Source organism: Hetaerina americana, unplaced genomic scaffold, assembly GCF_022747635.1.
Source record: "Hetaerina americana unplaced genomic scaffold, ioHetAmer1.1.p SCAF_8, whole genome shotgun sequence".
NCBI classification, from domain to species: domain Eukaryota; kingdom Metazoa; phylum Arthropoda; class Insecta; order Odonata; family Calopterygidae; genus Hetaerina; species Hetaerina americana.
In genome coordinates this window covers 27,311,810-27,330,108 of record NW_027287427.1, presented here as the reverse complement: position 1 = coordinate 27,330,108, position 18,299 = coordinate 27,311,810, and positions in this window count along the sequence as shown.

Below are 18,299 nucleotides of genomic sequence, written 5' to 3'. Positions count from 1 at the left end.
TCGATCCAAGTATGAGTGAAAAATCCTTCGCTTTCCTGCTTTCCCAAAACCATCACTGGAAAGTGTCAGAGCAGCGCGAGTCTGAAATGACAGTCGACGCTGCAGAATTTGTATTTTCATTAAAACTTGCACGTAATATACCATCTCAAAACTCGCCCAGAAAATGAGAGAGCCGGTTTTGGATCCCGGATGTATCATATATTTTCCGTGAAATTTACTTATCCCATAAGTTTTTCGTATATATTTCTTTATGTGTTTTTCTTTAAATATAACACAGTAATCGACCCGAAGGTCTATTTGTAGATGAAGGTAGAGTTCACCCAGTACAAAGCCCAACGGCGTGTAAAATTCACACATCAGGGTAGGGGGGGCAGTGCCTTTCTCTGTGCCGGTTATGGTTTCCCAGGAAGATATGGTCCCAAAAAATTGTTAAGGCAAGGGAAATGAGGAGAAAAAAAGGATAGGCATGTTGGCCGAAATGAAGGGAGATGAAAAGTAATTCGAAATTGAAGAAAGTGTCAACTTGTATCTTAAAGGACGGAGCTGGGAAGTGTAGCAATTATAAATCCGTGTCCATGCAAAACCTAACTTAAACGATAATTCGTTAAATTTTTTTGGACAGGCCCCGCCGAGGGGGAGCGTCAGCGCACGCCACTCGCTGTACTCTTTGGATAGTTTGGGAGTGCTCTGTTGGGCTATCCGGACGTCCTAACTCGGAATCGCTCCACTTTGTGTGATGGCAGTCTTCCCTCCCATCCGCGGGTGGATTGTTTTCCTCTCAGCTCTCACCCTACTGCAAATCCCCTCCTTTCTCGCAAAATTTTCCCATCTCTCCCCTTCCTACTGCCCAAAATCCCCTATCCTCCCCTCCCCCAGGCGCAATCTCCTTTTCCTCTCCCTTAAGCTACCACCAGCCGTCCCACTTTCACGCCGCCGCGCTCGCACCCCCGCATCCCACGCGTCCTTTAGCTGCCTCCGCGTCCCACCCGCCCCATCCCCCCCCAGCCCCTCCAGTGCTGCACCGCGTTTCAGCTCCACCTATCCCGTTACGCACGTCTGCTTGAAAAGTGAACTTGTCCCCGTCACCGCGATGTTATGGCGCTGATGGTCGCGGTCAAGGCCTTCAGTCACGCGTTCCTCACTCCATTCCTCCGTGTCCTTAATATCGCTTTGCTCTCCTGCGTTTCGGGAGTTTCTTTCGGGCCAATTTTTTTTACGACGACACATTTCTCAAGAGGGACCTGAGGTGTGATGTCTCCTAATGGCGGACCGGAAAATGATGCAGAAGACATGAGCTCAACTTCATTGAAATCGATGCCGAAATGCCAGTTACACCAGTAATGTAATCGACCGGGAGGAAAATATGCTTGCCTATTAACGGCGGAAACCTAATTGGTACTCTCCCCATTTCGATCTCCGCATGTTTGGTTCTCCTCACTGTCAAATTTTGCCACTGCCAGTTCCAAATAAACGCAAAGAATAAGGGGAATCTACGCTAGCCAATGAAGAATCTTTGTTACAGAAACGCCGTCAACGTCAAATTCCAAAAAAATTAGAAATTCTTCTGATCTTACTTACAGTACCTATATAATCATCTGCATACTTGAATAGTTGACTAACTATTGTTCTTTGAAAACCGGTCTGACATTTTATTTAATGCCGTTTATTCAGTATTTGAAGCCTTTGAAATTCTTTCTTGAAATGCAGATACTATTAACTTAACTTGAATAGTATTTACTATGTATGAGTATCTGAGTATGTGATTATTTGATTACCATTCTTACGGTACATTCACATGAAAATATCTCATCGCTGTTTATTAGCTAATTGCAAATGATAGGAAAGCCAACTTTTCTTTATCCCAACGCTTCGTTCCTTTTATTCTTTGAAATTTGAAATTAGTTCCGAAGCGAGAGATCATCAACTTATCATCTTTTCCCGCTCAAAGACTTCATTCCTTATGCATTGAACACAGTTTTTCTCTTAATATAAGTTTACTCTTACAATTCTCAAATATATGAGTTAGCCTTAGCACAAGAATGACATCTTCTTGCATAGAAATATTAAACGCCATTTATAAAAATAGAAAATTCTGCATTCATAATATAATGACGTATTTATTATTCCCTGCACTCGTTTTTGGATAATGTTATACAATTAATTTAAGTAGCGCATATATGTATTTGCAAGTTTTTTACTAACTTTTTCTAACATTACCCTCGGAAAAGATGATTGCGTTAGATAAGTATTTAATAACATAATATGTTCCTGAGAAGGTTTTGGTTTTACAAGGATTGATCATTCATTACGGATGCCCTTAAAAGTATTAAAATTTCCTTGCATACAAGGTCTGTCCCAAAAGTAGTAGGACTGAGTCGATTAAAAAATTGCCAGAATTAATGAATTCACTCAAAAGTCTGCGAAGTAGCACCCTAGTGTGTAATAAGGTCGAGAAGCTCTTGGCAGATCCACGTGCGAGTTACCTTTTGTTCGTCTGGGAAGACTGGGAACACTTCGCACACGCCTATCAAATGTCCATCTTTTCGCTCAAAAATCACACCATCGGAAACCATATGAACACTTCATCTGCGATCCCTGTCTAACGAAGCCTTCACTCTTGCAAGATTTTCATCACTTTTTAAGGTCGAAGGGCGTCCTGAATGTTCGACGTCTTCAACATCTTCTCGACCCTCTCGCAATAATTCTTGTGCCACTCAGAAACACCCGATCTACCCATGGTGTTATCACCATAAGCTGCCTTGAGCATGCCATGAGTCTCTTTTCCAGTTTTCTCCAGTTTCACGCAAAATTGGATGCCGTAGCGCTGTTCAAATAACGCTCATGATGGATCGTAACGAGGTCACATTATAGAGGTTTCGCAATCGAACGATCCGAACTCTACAAATGCTGGGAACCAACTGTCACCGGCCTCCAGCCTTTGCTGAGACTTCCCTTCCTAGTACCTAGCCAAAGAAACCGCTGCCCGCCCTTCCGTTCTTCTGGGAAAAAATAAGTCAAACTACTTTTGGAACAGTCCTTGTACATGATGCAGCAATACGCACATTCTTAAATGCATCTTCTTCAATTAAACAATGCACGTTGAATCCTTTTGCCAAATATTAGTGCCACTTGTCTTTAACCTTTTTTACAATTCATACCGTCCTGCGATACGAACCTGTACGAGATGTTTTTTTGTAATGTTAAAATATTTCGATATATATGTGAATTATTCCTTAACTTGCGGCAATTAGCTGGTCATTATTATAACAATATAATTTATTTATTTTGTTCATAAATATATAATTTTACCAACAATCGATAGGGACATAATTCGTGATATAGAATTGAATAATGAATCAAAAACTCAGTTCCTATCAATTTAATACCTTGATCAAAAAGTTCCCGGAATAACCACCGTGTGGCGCTCCCATCGTTCCGATTTGAGTTCTGTTTTTTTTGTTAAATTGGTACATCTGTTGTTGATATTCCCTTTAAATCTTAGTGTCATAACTTGACATTTGCAAAAGTTACGTAGCCAAGAGTACATCTATCTCTGTGTGTGTTGGCGATTTTTTACAATTGCAGAAATGGATTTAAATTTGCAACAACGAACTTGTATTAAATTTTGCGTAAAAAACGGATTTAGTGGCGCACGGACGTTGGAAATGTTGGAAAAGTGTTTCGGCAACGATTCTCTAAAAAAAACGGTCGTTTACCAGTGGCACGAGCGGTTCAGAAGTGGTCGTGAGTCAATCGAAGATGATGAACGCAGTGGCAGACCATCGACATCGAAAGTCGGTGAAAAAATTGATAAAGTAAAAGAAATGTTGGTCAATAACCGCAAATTAACCATCAGAGAAATAGCGGAGGACTTGAACATTGCCTATGGATCCGCCCAAGACATTGTGGTTAATGATTTGGGTTTCCGTCGTGTAGCAGCAAAGTTGGTGCCAAAAGACCTCAATTTCATGCAAAAAAGAGACCGTGTTGACGTCGCAAAAGACATGATTTGCGAGGCTGAATCCGATCCCACATTCATCAAAAGGATCATTACTGGAGACGAGACGTGGGTTTAAGAGTACGACACGCAATCCAGACATCAGGCAAGTGAATGGCGTTCACCAAATGAGCCGAGACCAAAAAAACCACGTCGTTTTCAGTCAAAAAAGAAGGCAATGCTGACGGTTTTCATGGATTACAACGGTGTAGTGCATCATGAATTTTTGCCAGAAGGCCAGACAGTAAACAAAGAGTATTATTTGGGCGTTATGAGACGTTTGCGTGAAGCAATTCGCCGAAAGAGACCAGAAATGTGGGCAGAAAACTCGTGGATTTTGCACCATGATAACGCACCGTCGCACAGTGCTATCATTATTCGTAATTTTTTGACGAAAAATGCAACAAATACCATCCAACAGCCACCGAATTCACCTGATTTGGCTCCCTGTGACTTCTTTCTGTTCAATCGAGTTAAAAAACCATTACGGGGAACGCGTTTTAGCAGCCGAGAGGAAGTAATGGAAAAATCGCAGGAAGCACTGATGGACATACCGAAAACCGAATATAAAAAATGTTTCGAGGATTGGATCAAGCGCTGGCATAAGTGTGTTGCAGTCGATGGGGATTACTTTGAAGGGGACAATATAGATTTAGATGAATAAACTTGTATTTTTAATTTTCTGAATAAATTCCGGGAAATTTTTGATCAAGGTTATGTCGTCTGAAATCATTTTGCACTCCAATAGATTACACCTCTCCATCATGCCCTCTCCAATAATTAGTAATAAGGTTTTTGGGGAACTTGGACGCCTCAGGTCAATTCTCTGCGAAAACACAACTAAGAGATTATCAATAAAAGTTCTTTCCTCATATTTGTCGACTTTTGAGTTATTTAAGCTACTGATATCTTGTGTGACTTTAAGACAGAGCAAACAACATTGGTAGCCCTTGAAATATAGATAAATTTCATAAAAAGGCATTCCTGTTTAGGTCAATATTAAGCCTTCGCCATGCGTTGTTTCCTCGGCCATGTATCTGATAACGAATATCATGGATCCCAACTGCTCTATGCAAACGAAACAACATTAAACAGCCCATTTTTTTATATAACAACCTTGTTGTAATCAATCAATCATTTTCCGACGGTTTCATGAAATGAATTCGCAATACCTTTCAATTGCATGATCAAATTTGGCGAATTCACACCCTTTGCCATGCATCAAAACTGCCATTCTTACTGGGTGTAGAGTGCGTGAAACACGTTCTGTGTTTCGAAAACTTCGTAGGCTTGCCGAATGGTGAACGTATTAGCCACCGAACTTGATCGGAACGACCACTCTTAGTTCTACTCTTAGTTCATGCAAAACAATCTCATCCAACAAACGTTTGGATCTGTGGCCACAAGACCTTCCCCCGCTGTTGTTCATTCAGGAAATTTCTTGAGATAATATTCCGACGAAGTAATAAATTTGATCACACTCATAAGCGATTCAATGAGGCAATTTGAGAGTTTTCCTGGATTGAACTTCGCCCTTGGGAAGGAGATTTCAGCGAAGATTCCACTCGCTCCGTTATGGTTCCTTCCTCTCTTCCTCTCCTCTCATTTTACTGTCGCGGAGGCCGAGCGGAGGCTATTCAATTAGGTGGAAATGCTACAAATTCAGTGGTCTTTAATCTACAGATGTACTAATGCAATGAATGTATATTATAGAGATGAATTTAATAGTAACTGTGCTGATTGTACTGGTGTTTGTGCAAGTACCTATATCCAGTTTCTTCAATATGCCGAGAGACGTTACTCTGTCTTAACTGAATTTTTTTTGCTCCCTGGAGGCTCCTGATATAAAATGTTACCCTGTGGACCCCGGTGGGTTGCGACCTGTCACTTGTTATCTAGGGGAGTATCCTCCAAATTTCACACAGTACCTACATTCGCAGCAGGACATGAAATTGCGACATTTTGGTTAGTTTTGACGGCCGCTTTACATATCTGACGAATCGCACTGACTCTGATTATTATTATAGGTACTCCAGTGGTTAAGGTAGGTTTTGGATGGACACAACTACCAAATAATTATCCTGTCTCCCCTAACAAAACACAACCCAACATCCTAGTCTACAAAAAGCCCCTCTTCACTTCTGTATATTTTCTTCCTACCTTCATTACGTCCAACATCCCTATCCTATTTGTGCCCCTCCCTCGTCTTCCTAATGTTCTCCCCTCTATTCCATCGCCAATCAATATGCTTTACATCCATTTGTTTGTCTCCTTATGATTTCTTCCAGGATTCCCTCTCCTCCTCCACCATACCCAGCACTTCCTCATTTACTTTCCTTTCTGACCACTTAATCTTCTCCATCATTCTCCGCACCCACATTTCAGAATCCTCCAATGTACGCCTATGATCCTGCTGCAATGACCATGTTCCCGCGTCGTACATGACTACACTTCATATCAAAGTTTTAACGAACCTTTTCCTAACATCCTTACTCAACGTCCCTGTCATCAACTCCCACCTCCTTGTGAAAGCCTCTTGGCCTAGAGCAATTTTTCTCCTTAGGTCCCTACTACTTTGACCAAATTGGTCCAAAACACTTCCGAGATACGTAAAATGTACTACCTGCACTAGTTTTTGCTCTCCTATTTTAATGTTTAGCTTGGCCTTCTTCTTTCTGGAAAATCGCGTAACCTTTGTTTTATTAATATTGATTCTCATCCCACACACACACATATATATATATATATATATATATATATATATATATATATATATATATATATATATATATATATATATATTAAATTTAAATATCCATTAAATGTAGCAAAAATTAAATTTACTGTCACTCAATGCATCTCGCTTCATAGACACACACACACACACACATATATATATGTGTGTGTGTGTGTGTGTGTCTATGAAGCGAGATGCATTGAGTGACAGTAAATTTAATTTTTGCTACATTTAATGGATTATGACGAGTAACGGCAATTACGAGCAATTATTTTCGGTCCCTTAAGTTATCAGTCAAGTCAAGTTATGACACTAAGATTTAAAGGGAATATCAACAACAGATATACCAATTTAACAAAAAAAACAGAACTCAAATCGGAACGATGGGAGCGCCACACGGTGGTTATTGCGGGAACTTTTTGTTCAAGGTAGTATATAACATACCTTGAAGAAAGATGTCAAGATGGGAACAATTTAATTTTATAGATAAATTCAATGCCTCTTCAGGAGTTCACAAGTCAATCGATTGCCAAGATATAATATCTGCCTATGCTCCAAATTATGGAATTGCATTACTTTCTTGCTCATCGTTTGACCAATCATTTGCTGAGGAAAAATGATAGATCTATTTATAATTGTAATTATGGCGAATGCTGGTTTACACAGTTGAGCAATCCCTCGTATTTTTCTATCGGTTATACCTCTTTGTACCTGTCGACTCATGGCGCAGACAAAGTCGAACAAAAAAATCATTTCTTCTGCTTAAAGTCTTCAGATCAGCGTCGATAGGATGAAAAATTGTTTTCATATTACGAGGAAAAAAACTTCCTTCGAAGATGGATATGCGAAAGCATGCTTATGTGACAAATCGATTTGCCAAAAATAAAAATCGTATGTTCCAATGAAATATTGGAAACGTTAGACTTGACGAAGACCTTTTATTTTGAAGCAGAAAGAAAATATGCCTTTTTCATTTTCTTATAATATAACCTACTGAAAGGTGCCGCTGTTCATTTTGTCTCACGCTTTTTTAATTTTGCGCAAAATGTTTTACTTTACAACAGGATCGCAAGACAATATTATTTTAAGAAAATCATAAGTACCTAATTATTACTTTCGAGCTAATTAAAATGTACGAATTATCACAAGTATATGATTTTCTATCAACAATAGAGTATCTTACTTTCTTGCTGCCCCTAAATTTATTACAATCTGTGGGTGACCATACCTGTAAGTAAGATTGTGATAAAACAGCCAACTAATTGAGAATAAGCTGGGTACGAAAAAGTGGATCTTATCTCTAAGAGAATGTCCTAAATCGCTTTGATAATTCCCTGTCCCGTGATGATAACAGTAAACACGTGTCCATAATTAGTGTTCCAAATTATGTATTTCTTTTGACTACATAGAGCCAACAGTACCTACGTGCATAGCTGTAATTGTTAATGAAAATAGTATTAAATGACATGACTGTTACTGTCTGAATTTTTAGTGTGTCCCAATTTGATTTTAAAGGTAAAACCAAACAATTCTACAGTGAAAAGGTCTGCAAGGTTATGGGTCCGAGAAAAGCTCCTATTGCCTATGGTTACCAGATTCCTAGATCCATGTATAATGTAGTTAAATAATGAAGTTCGTAGATAATCGATGGAGCTGAGTACGAGGTTTGTAAAACCATGAGACGACAATTAAATATTGCATGCTTGAATCTCGATGAATGGCGATTTCAATGTCAAATTAGGAAACGCATTCACACCGCAACATCTTACTGTGCCGAAGTAACATTACCTCAGGACAGTGAAGTGTCGCGAATTATTTGTGCGGTATTGCTTTACACGCCATCCTACCCGAGTTGGTAATAATAAATTGACGTTGATGCCTATTTGACTAAAGTTCTCAGCAAAAGAAAGCAGTGGTAATTTTGTTTTGCTGATGCGTCTACTTATTTATGTTTGCATTTAGTTAAAAAATGTGTGAGGTTTTAAACGCTATTGCAGTGGTACAAAATGACCTTCGCTGTCGCCGCACCTTAATTTTAACTACTACTACTAATGAAACTACACGATACGTAGAAAAAATTGTAATGTCTCTAGCGAAAATTTTGAGAATGTAATTACATTTTTCTGTGTGTCAACCTAGATGTATGTTATAAATATTATTCCGAGGAAAATGAAAGGTGACGAAAAGAGCCACAAAGAACTTTTACTGTAGCGGAAACGTAGCATTTTGACAATGGCAACGTCTGGTTGGTGCCTTAATACCCCCGTCACGGGCCATCATAATCCCATGGTGGAAATAAGCGAATTGCGTTTTTTTGTAATGCTGTTTAGTCTGTGTGGTATGACTTGTTTTCAATGTGTCGATGCATACACCGTCATACTCAACCCGGTATTAATAAATTGATTTCGATGTAGGTGTATTAACTACAGATGACATCATTATTTATAGGCATATTTCGTCCTCTGTACACTTTTTGTTTTCTATCATAATCACCTTTGCCTTATGTTGAAGAAATGCAAAAACTCATTACCTATATTAACATCGTGATACTATTTCACAGATCCTTCCGTCCCTCGTATTAAGTTGCTTTCACCTTAGTGAGTCTGATGAATTTTCCGTAGCCACAAGTTTTCTGGAAAGAATACTTATAGTTAAGGTCACATTTATTTTTCACTTTTAAGTTTAATGAAAGATGAATTGTGAATAATTTATGACTGCGAATATTCTGTAAATACTCCATGGGAACAATCTTGTTTCCTCTATCATAGACATAACATAGGAATGGTAGTATAGCGCATCTCGAAATTATTCATTGGTTTTAAAAAGTCGACGTTTTTGAGAAATTTACTCTCATTCGTGTTTCTGATTTAAAATATTTTTTTAGGTTTAAACCTGTGTATCTATCCTTTTTTTTACTTTTCCGAATCTTCAAGGTCAAAGATTACTCGTGGAACAAAAATTTAAAAATAATTTCCAAATTTTATTTCACTTTCATCTTAGGCATAGCAACTTTCCGGCCCTTAAAACTGTAGTAGTCATAGTCTGGCCCTTGAAACTTGTCTTTGATTGTTTCCGTAATATCATCTCACACAGCCTTTCAGGACTACGGAACTCATTCCGGAGCCAATGAACTTCCATTTCCGAAATGGTTCGAGTTTGTTCTCATGGCCGTAATTCTTGTTGTGGAGCAAACGCGACGCGCATTTTGAAAACCCTCAAAAATGGTAGTTATTTCTCCAGTTCTCTCTTGAGTCGCTTTGCATTATTATCTCTCGCCATTAGTCGTTTTCACTTGTCATGGAGCCGTCTTTTAAGAGCTCTCCCTAAACTCTCCTTTTATCTTATTGTCCAACTGAGGCTTTCTAACCATAGGCCAAGCGTGGTAACGTGTTTCTTATACGGGACTACCGAGGTCTCGAGAAATCTCTCAGGACTCCTTTACATCCTTCCGTTAAGTAGCTTAGCGTGCCTTCCTTCATTCTCATCGGGTCGACCACTCAACACTATCAGGAAAAAAAGCGTGATTCCCTTAAAAATGCGTCATTCGTCCGCTTCGGTCAAGCGAGAGATCGAGAGAGTAGAAGGGAGTAAAACGATAAAGATTAAGCCAGTCGTGGAGTGTAACAGAAAACGAACGAGATTTTAGAGTGAGAATTTCTATTTCAGCCGTCATGAAATGTTGGAGATAGGCAGGGTAATCAGAGATCCCTTTTAAGAAATTTCGTATTTTTTGAGAGCATCAAAAAGAAGTCGGGAAAAATTTACGGGCCCCTGGTCCGTGCAATGGAAAAGATATTATAGATTCTTAAGGATTTTTGGAGCTTGCGAGCGAGGTAGATTTTATTCAATGAATAACCCGAAGGGATAGAATTTATGGTTAATATTGAAACTAAAAAATTCTACTGTTTTTCGAAGAAAACATCTTAACAGGAGTTTGTAGACACGACTCTATTTTTAAAGTTCTTGTGATAGAAAATTCTAGAATATCTTCATGCTGATAAATAGACGGATAAGCGTCTATGTTCGGGCGAAATTGAGACCATGAGGCCCCTTCTTCCATTTAAACCTTCGTCAAGTGCATAACAACAAAAATAGAAGAAAATATAAAGCGATATAAGTAAAAAAGAAAATGATGGTAAAGTGCATATATAAGTTCAGACATGAATACCCTAGTAAAAATCCACGCAGGAAAACACCCACAAAGAAGGGGGGTGTAAAAAAAACTTAGAAAACCCTGCAAGATAGTTAAAAAATAAAGTAAAATGCATTAAGTGTGATGTACAGTAAAATACAATATGGTAATAATATACAATTCTGTATGCACTGGAGTATAGTACAATAAATACATATATATATATATATATATATATATATATATATATATATATATATATATATATATTATATGAATACACACAGACAAACAGTGAAGTAAAATAACACACCATGTGCTTTAAGGGAAGGTTAAGTTGATAGAAATGGTGCAGGTAAAGGGAATTTAGATGATCTATGTCTGCATATGAGTATATTTAGAGAGAAGTGTTTTCGTCGTGAAGAATCATTTTAATGTATCTCTCTTTGAAGGAAATGTGTGACTGGAAATTTTCCATGTACTTCGGCAAAGTGTTCCGGAATCTGCAGGCTGTTACATGAACAGATTTGGTGTAAGTTATTGTGTCGTGTCGAGGTATTAAGTAGATATTATTTCCCCTGGTGTTGGCCCCGTGCATACTGTTAATGAGGACAAGTTTATCAGATAAGTACTCAGGTAGATAATTATTTTTGTTATGAAAGAGAAGTGAGAGCATATGCAGATTCCGCCTATTCTCAAGTTTTAGCCATTTAAGTTTACAATAACTTTCAGAGACATGAATTGGCTTCTTAAGACCGCAGATAAATCATACACAGACCTTTTGAGTTCGTTGCAGTTTTAAAGTTAGTCCGCGAGACAAGTCTTGGTAAATTGTATCGTAGTAGTCGAAGTGGGGTAGTATAAGGACATTGAGAAGCTGCCTGCGCAAAGAGTAGTAGTTTTGAGGGGAGGCGACCGACAGCTGAGGTCATTTGCGCCATAGGGGATGGATAGGAAAGGATGAAGGGTGGAGAGAAACCCGGCGTCGGCATTAGCCTACTCTTTACGAAAGGCGCCAAGGGGTCCGCGGCTTAACGTCCCATCCGACGGACGGCGTACTCACTCAAAGTGCCCTCCACAAAGCACCTCAAGCAGGGATCGAGATACCTCTGAAAAATATTCAACACCGGGCCCGGGTGAATTTGAACCCGGGCCCTCTGGGTGGGAAGCCAGTACGCTAGCCCCCGCACCATCTCGATCCCCCTGCGCAAAGAGAAAGGGGGAATGCTTTAAGTTTCTTCAGAGAGAAGAGTGCTGTAAATGGTTGTTCAGATATTATTTACGTGATTGGTCTACGTCCGAGTTTCGTTAAAAATAATTCCAAGTTTAGATATTGTTTTATGAAGGGGTATAACAGAGTCTAGACTTTTATGTGACGGAAGTTCAGTAAAGTTGAGTTTTGAGAGAGGAGCCTATCATTTCCAATGGTGAGTAACAGACTCTTGTTAGGATTAATTTTGAGGAAATTCTTGATGCTCCAGGTGAAGAGTGAGTCTAGATCCGAGTTTATATTTGCAATGACATGGCGAGGTTGACGGTGTTGGAGTGAAGATATATTTGTGCATAGTCAGCGTATAGGTGATATTTGCAGAGAGTGGGTTGGGAGGGTAGGTCGTTAATGCATTAGGAGAAAAGTGAGGGTCCAAGCGTGGATCCTTGAGGTACGCTACGAGACACCTACATCCACTCAGAGGAAGAGGAATTGCGGATAAAATTTTGTTAACGTTCGCTGAGGTAAGACTTGAGCCAAGATACGGCAGAAGAAGAGAAATTCATGAGATAATAGTTTTTTTTAATAATATGTCTTTTTCCACCGAGTCGAAACTTTTACTGAAGTCAAGTAGGCCCAGGACAGTAATTAGTCTTTTGTCAATTGCATATCTAATGTCCTCTGTGACTTTGATTAGTGCTGTGTAGTTTACAGAAGCCGGATGGCAAAGTATTCAGTAGATTTTTATTCTTAATGAAATGGGATATCTGCTCGAAAACGAGCTTTTCAAATGCTTTGTAGATAGTAGGCAGGAGTCTAATCGGTCTGTATTCGGTCACACTGGTAGTCGGATTTTTCTTGGGTATATGACGTATTTAGGCAAGTTCCCATTACAAGTGTATAATCGTATGTATAAGGCAAGGTTCCATGTAGTGTATATGAGAACTTAATAAACGTGCGAGAAAACGTCCCAAATTATAAAGAAATGTGTGTTACTCATTATTCAGCTGTTATACAGTATAAATAACAGTATATGTCGCTTGACATATGCGTTAATGCGTCGGTGTTCTCAAGATTGAAGAAATGGCCTTGCGTGATGCGCTTCACACTTTTTATTCAAATGCAATCCTTCTTGACTTGGCTTGAAAAAAAGTGTTTTTTCTTGATCCAAATGTGAAGTTTAGTCCCCGAAATTGATTATTTCTGTCTCATTCTAGCCAAGGCCAGTGAGGAACTAGATATAAATCTAAGATTTCAGATTGCAAACTGCTGTTACGCATTGCCATTTTTCCTTTATGTTACCAGATGTATGAGGCCATTTTCTAATGAGGATTATACATAATACGTTAGTAGACTGTTGCTATCTGAGATTAGATTATTTTGATTCATGTTTGTGGTGGGAAACCTGGGGTCAACGTTAACTTTATTCAATAAAAAATATCACTCCTCTCTACGCTACGGGGATCGGGATGGTGCGGTTGCTAACGTACAGGCTTCCAACGGAGAGGGCCCGGGTTCAAATCCTGGAGACAACTAATATTTTTCAGTGGTATCCCGATCCCTAATTGAGGTGCTGTGTGGAGAGCACTTTGAAAGGGTACGTCTTTGGTCGGATGGGACGTTAAACTGCGGACTCCTTGGCGCCTTTTGATGCTTATGCCGACGCTGGGTTTTCCCCACCCTTCCTGGGTTTCTCTCCACCCCTCCTTTCCCATCCATCCCTAATGGTGCAAATGACCTTAGCTGTCGGTCGCCTCCCATAAAAACTACTACTACTCTTTACGATGCTGTAGTAATCGAACTGATGTTGATGTAAAAAAAATGTATATTTATAGATCCCACTAGGCAGCAGTTCATCATGCATCTTACCAAATTCTTTTGATTTTATATGGTGGAATATTTTCCAGTTTCGGACTGAGGTATCAAAACTTCCATCAAAAGTGACCGACTCAGGTTTGTAATGGCATTTTTTATGACATGGAAGTAATTTTTACCGAGACAAATAATTTTTTTATGCGTTAAGATTAGCATTTCGCAATCGCAGGAATACTATCAAAGTATGGTTTCACTTTGGAGAATTAACCCGCAAAGGAAAAGCGCTCATCTTTAAAAGATCCATAGGCATCATTCGGCCTACGATCCAGATGAACTGCTTACCCTAATATCTGAAAGTCGTGAGGCAATAACACACATTTCGCCTCTCGTGTTCGTTCGCGGGCGGGTCAATGACAGCAACATGATTTGGAGCGAGCACGACATCTCTCTGGTCCCTTGTCCCGCCTTCAGAAAAGTGTGTCAGCCTTGTCCAATGATCTTCTTTATGTATGTCGAAACAGATGGATCTGAGCTACAGTAGTGTTCTGGTATTTTAAATGCCAGATAAAACTCAAAACTTGTCAAGATTCCCAGTCCATCCCTGTCAATTACCTATCTGGGGCAACAAAAAGAATATTTATGCTCATGATGGACTTAATTTTCGATCTAAATTACTTCATGACCAATGGAAGTTCGCAATTATAAAAAAACGAAGTTCGTTACCATTCACGGCCCAAGAAAGCACACGCAATAGGTCTCCCTTTTTAATGAATTTCTCATATATCAATTATTACGATGCAGTTATGCATGGATACTAAAGCAAAACTAGTTCGGAGGAATACATTTAAGGATTGGATTGCTACCATAGATAAATTTATTTTAAAGACGCCTTAAATACCTATAATATACAAGTACATATAATGTCATTGAAACAATTTTCTTAACGTTAACCTGAATAATTTATGATTTTATGTACTTCATATACTTAATTGTCAGGAAACAATTAATTTGACGGTATTGAACCATTAGTATTGATAGTAATCGTAGATTAGTACCTAAGGTATTGAAACGATGGTCAGTTTTAAAAAATATTCAAAATATCTATGAAGTCGTTTTATTTTAGAATTATTGACTCCTGCCGTGTTTGCCAATCTCAATAAAGAATCTAATCGTGTATCAGAGCAGTCTCAACGACGAATACAGATGTACAGATTATGCAATAGTACATCTATTTTTCACAATCCATGCATATGAAGGTAAAATGTTCGTATACTTGTATTTATACGAATATATACTCGTGTATGTAGTTTCGCGACCCTAAGAAGCAGAGAGGACAGAAAGAGCGGACACATTTTAGGGCGCGGATGAAATTAAACGAAGTATCAGAACTTCTAAAAGAAAGTTCAGGAAAATGCAAGTTTTGTCTCCTATTTTTCAAATGACGAATTGGCTTTAAAAATATGGTACGAAACAAGTCTTGGAACAATTTATCAGGGGATATGTGGCGCCTAAATGAGCCTTTTATGGGATTTTCTTTATTTTTACCGGGCGTTCTTTCAACCCGGTCAACATTCGGTCGATGTACAAATTAAATTTTCTTTCGCATTCACACAACGTGACAGTCTTTTTTTACCGTTCTCCTTGGAAACCATAAACATCCTTGTTTACGCCGAGTAGTACCTCCCTATTTGACTGCTGAGTTTCCGGTCCCAGAAGCCACTACCTACATCTCCATCTGCACAATAGAGACCTAGAGACAGTATGACAGGAAAATTTCTATTGCAACTAGAGCACGAGGATAAAATGCTGAGGAAATAAAGTCAATGTAGCGTGAAATGCCATGATGTAAATATTTTTACATTGCGTGCGCGTTTTAATGAGTCATTTTCACGTTTCGTATTAAAAACAATGTCATGACTCCTGGTTTCCGAGTGAGTTAGTGCTTTAATTCAATGAACGTTAGTTATCGCAGCGCATGCCTATTCTTAACCACTGTTAATGTAAATTTTTTTGACATCATAACTCATGTTGTACCTTCTCGGAAGAGATTCATTACACCTTTAGCCTGAAGTTTATGCTTTTGCTATTACCTTAAGAATGGTACACTGCTCGTTTTCATCGGTAAAGGGAGAACCTTGGAGGTTTGTTATATTTTTATATTGGCATTAATAACATTTGTCATCCGAAAATAAAGGCAATTAAGCAAAACTCAGAGAGTTCTTTGATTTAAAGAAATCTATTTTTCATTAATTTAGATTTTTTATTAATCTGGACATTTTATTATTGAGTATTGAAATATGCGGGCCTATCGAAGAAAGGTATGTAGTGGCCCTACTTGCTTTCAATTCAAAGAAAGGTGTCTGAAGTACATATGATTCATTCTATTTTCGTTAATGCCTGTACGATATAAAATTTGAAGTCACAAGTGAAATTTGATCATATGCTGACAACATAATAACATCAAAAATGAACAGAAAATTAAGCAATTATAATTCTGATGTTGGAATTTTATTAACTGCTATCAATCTTTTGATAAAAAGAGGAGGCATGATTCTGTCCAACGGTCTACATAAGGAGGAGATTTACACTCATTTATTAAATTACGTTCTGATACTGTAATGCACTTATGAGAAAATAAACCACAGAGTGGATTAATTTTAATTTTGTAGACTAATTAATCAGCTGTACACTACACCAATTAATCGCTCTCATTTTCAGTTTTGGATGATGAAATTTGTAATTAAAAATTCTTCGACGTCGCCGTAGCTTATGAAATACCATTTTGAATAATTTCAAAGCTTCCTTAGAGTGGCTTGATTTCATCGTGTAAATAAATATTAAGTTATGGGATGAAAACGTTAAATACCGGGTTCGTTAAATTCTTCCTTCTATAGAGTTTAAGCGATTGGGAAATACTCTCCAGAAGGTTGATTTGTGAGTGAGATAAAATAAAAAGAACGTCTCTCTGTTAAACATCTGACAATTAGCACTGCTTAAGATTTCAATATAAATCAAAACCGCAATAGCCAGAACGAACCAAAGGAATTAGACGGCAAAAAAACCGATCCACGGAATCTTTTGTCCCACGAGCTGCTCACGACTACAGCAGAGTAAAAAGTTAGAAACAGGAAAATAATGTTGTATCATTTATAAAGAACACAGTTTGTGCTCTTCCTCTTTATCTGAACTCGTAACGCGTTATGACACTTGGGTCCTTTTGACGTACGTCTGATTGTGACACCAAGAAGTTGAAGTGACGACTATTTCGTTTGAATAAATAATTGCACAGTAAAACCTAAGTTCATTAATTTTTTGTGAAGAAATTTAGACCATGACATAAAAATTCAGTTATTAAAATGCCATTCCATTCAGTACTTATTCTTCCCTGTTTTTTGCTAATAAGTGATATTTTATCAACTATGATTCTTCTTTACGCTCCTAAACTGAGTTAATATGATGCATAATTTGCTAATTTTTCTTTGATGATTGATAGCCGAAGTCTATCTTTCGGCCTGCAGGGTAATAAGTACAGGGATGCTTAAAAAATAAGTTTCATAAGTTGGTAAAAAATGCATAGCAGGATTAGAATAATATTAAAAATTATATTTTATAAAACATACTAGCTTACTCTATTTTTGACGTTGTTACCTGATTTTAAAAATATTTTTCTGACGAAAAACTAATTTTTCTGTGCCGAGAAAAATAAACCCGCTCCGGTTTCACTGAGCCATTTTCCAACGTCCCTCCACACTAAATCATTATTTGCCAAACGCTTTTCTCTGAAGTTCTTTAGTCGAGAACACCAGTGGTAATTGCAGGGTGCTAAATCAAAGATGTACATATAAGGGGGGGCAGAAGATGCAATAAAATTTCCCCATGGGGATTAAATAGAGGTTTCTGCATGACGGTTCTCTTGTGGGGTGTCGCGTTGTTGTGAAAAAATGACCCAGTCACTCAATTTAACCGTCTGCTGTCTTGGATGAATTCCTTCATTTTTTTAGTTCTCTCAGTACGTGGTTGAGTATAGCTTAACCCATTTTCACAATTCCTTGTAAATTGACCCCGCTAAATATGATTAAGAGTCATGGACATTGATGTCGTCTGTTTGGTTCGTCTGTCGAATCCTTGCGGCCTTTATTGAATTGCTCTCACAATGGTTTCTAGCATTTCGCCCATAAAATTGGTAAAGTTGCACGAACTTCCAATTTGGAGTAAAGAGCGAGATGACCTGCCAAGAAAAACAGTCTCTGCACGCGAAGTGAATAGACAAAGTGGTCTGCGCTTGTATTCGTGAGAAGATCACAATGCATACTCCGTCACTTATAAACAACATTATTACCTATATAAAATTCCTAATGAATTCACAAAGTGAAACTTACTGTTTTAATACACTGTATATTTATGTGTA